Source organism: Meleagris gallopavo, chromosome 1 (assembly GCF_905368555.1).
Source record: "Meleagris gallopavo chromosome 1, MGAL_WU_HG_1.1, whole genome shotgun sequence".
NCBI classification, from domain to species: Eukaryota; Metazoa; Chordata; class Aves; order Galliformes; family Phasianidae; genus Meleagris; species Meleagris gallopavo.
The window spans coordinates 107,919,487-107,922,174 of record NC_139404.1 but is presented as its reverse complement, the minus strand read 5'-3'; positions in this window follow the sequence as shown (position 1 = coordinate 107,922,174).

Here is a 2,688-nt window from a genome sequence, read left to right as displayed (position 1 = left end):
TGGCTCTGTCTGGTTTGTTTATCAGTGGCAGTTCAAGCTGAAAGTATGTTAGACTGTAGGCTGTAAGAAATTTCTCAGGGCTTACCCCATTACAGAATAGGGAAGGAAATAGGCAGAGCTAGGGCCGAAATGTGACTGAAGTTCCTACCGCAAAATTTGCCAGTGTGGTCACTTGGATAGATGTTTGTGAATGAATACAAAGGGTAGGGCCAGCCTGCCACGCTGTGAAGAGGTAAGGAGAAGAAGATTAAGGCTAATTTCCCAAGGTAAGAGATTTATAGATGTAAGTGCCAAGCAGGAGAACTGTACTGTGGATAAGGAGCTGTTGGCAGGAACCAGTGGGACTGCCTGTGTTTCAGAGCAGTGTGTACATGCTGCTGCTCAGCTCTGTCCCCTTTGGCCAGTTGCTCAAGGTAAGTGAGAGTAAAGGCATTTTGTATCTGTCAGGCAAGGATGTAAACCTTTCATCCCTTGGTTTGCAGTCCCCATTGCTTTGTGGGGTCAGCCGTTGCTCAAATGTGTCTCCAAAACACATTTGGACCATGCCAGCCTATCTGACTGGCACCTTTTTCCACCACCTGCAGGACGGAGGTGCAGGGTGGGCTGCCTCAGCATGTCTCAGGTGCCGGGGCCATGCAGCATGAAGTTGCAGCTACTTCATGAGTTTTTTCAGTAGGAACACCATCAGTCTGCCTTCTCTGGTGCAGAACGTGCTTTATCTCCAGCTTACTATCTATCTGTGGAGGGAGCAACCCAGCAGGTGAATGGTGCATGAAATATTCCACACACATCCCTTTCATATTGATTAGTCAAAATGCTGTCCTTGTCCACAGCAATTGTGGTTCACTGCCTAACCTTCAACTTTTTGTAGCCTACTGAGTTTGTGCCTTACCTTCACCTTTTGGCAGTCTACTGAGAAGCAAAAGTGGTTGTGATAGGCAAGAGGCCAGCATTGTTCTCAGACTCACCCTTGCAAAGCATGGCGCATGGTTCCAGCAGAAAGGCCAAAGGCTAACAGGACACGGAGAGCAGCTGGCAGCTTGTGGGATCAAGTTCCACTTTGGGAGTAGGCGAAAGGCGTTCTTGCCACGCTGCTGCTCTGGCTGCTGTCCCAAGTGAGGAGCTGAGCTCTAACAAATGTGAGGTGTTCAGATATTTTAGCAAGTGCAACTATGCAACTGCCAGAACTGCAGAGTGATGCTTCCCACGTTCGTGGTGTGCCCAGAGGTTGCCCTGTTGGTAGCAGCCCCTAGGTTTGGTTGTTGCAGGCAGTGACTGCATGCACCCCAGGTCTGAACTTTTCTTGATGGCTGAGGCCTTGCCAGGCCTGCGCTATCCCTAGCCTTGGGGCAGCCCCTCCTCATGGATCACAGACACAGGGAAAATTACTGGGTACAATTTTCTGTTCGGGCTCTGGAGATAACCAGAGGACTTCAGTCCGGAAAGCTGCCTTATGAAAGCAATAAATTCCCTTTGGGAAAGAAAAAAAAAAAAAAAAAAGAAAGAAAACACACGTGATGCTAATGGAGGTGCCACTACCTTTTGCCAGTGCAAAGTAAAACCAAATCCATCTGAGCTTTGCTCATGGAATATTCCTTGAGGACGCCGTGTTTACCAGAAGTGTGCTGTTGGAGGGGGAGGTGGCTGTAAAAAGGCCTTGGGAGGATTTCCAGCCTTTAGCCTTCCCCAGAGAAACAAAGTGATAACGAACACAGCCAGGCTGCCTACCTCTGGGGCAGCATTTCTGTGGGAGTGGCAAGTGGGCTTCCCTTCAGCTGAACAGGAGCTGCCCTGGCCCTCTGGGGTCAGTTAGGGGCTGAAGCCACAGGCAAAAGAGAAGGCTTTGGGCTCTGGTCCTGTCTCCTGCCACTGCCATCCCCATCTGCCTGCTCCAGGTCATGCCCTCAGAGTCTGGGGAGGGAGTATGAGGGATGAGGAGAGGTGACATGGAAGGGAAGATGGTGAGTACGGTTATGTGGCTCCAGGCTGGCCAAGAGGAAGGAGAGGGATGGGGTCAGGTTAAGAGTGAAGGCGAACTGAGGATGCAGGTGGCTGAATCCCACTTTGGGAGCAACCAGAATTCTTAGAGCTGGAAGGGACCCTTAAAGGCCATTTAGTCCAGGTCCCTGCAATGAATAGGGACATCCACAGCTAAATCAGATTGCCCCAAGCCTGAACCTGGGATTCAGCCATCTTTGTGCCAGGCCTGAATACCTGCCCAGAGGCTGAGAGTTGGCTACTGAGACCGAGGCCAGCTCAAACAGGCTCACGCCCTAAGGACTGGCCTGAGCTTCCCTCAGAGCCGGCAGTGAAAGTGGGAGAACACATGGCTAAGCCCAGCTGCTGCTTTACTCCATGCTGAGCAGGATGGGTTGCTCAGTGCTGTTGCAGAGGACAGCGAGGGACCTGAGCAGCGACGTGGCCATGAGAAGAGCCTGTTCTTCCCTCTGTGGGGGAAATTCACTTGTGGCCTATGCACTCCTGTGTTATTCTAATGAAAATAGTATGCAGAAAACTACGCACAAGCACTGCATACGCTGCAGGATGCACTGTTCTTTCAGTAGCTAACAATACATCACAGCTTCTTCTAACAGATGAATGTTCTTTCACACACAGGCTCACTCTCAGGCTTTGGAAAGCAGCTTCCTCTGTTAGTGGCAACCAGTTGCATCTGTATAACCAATTGGC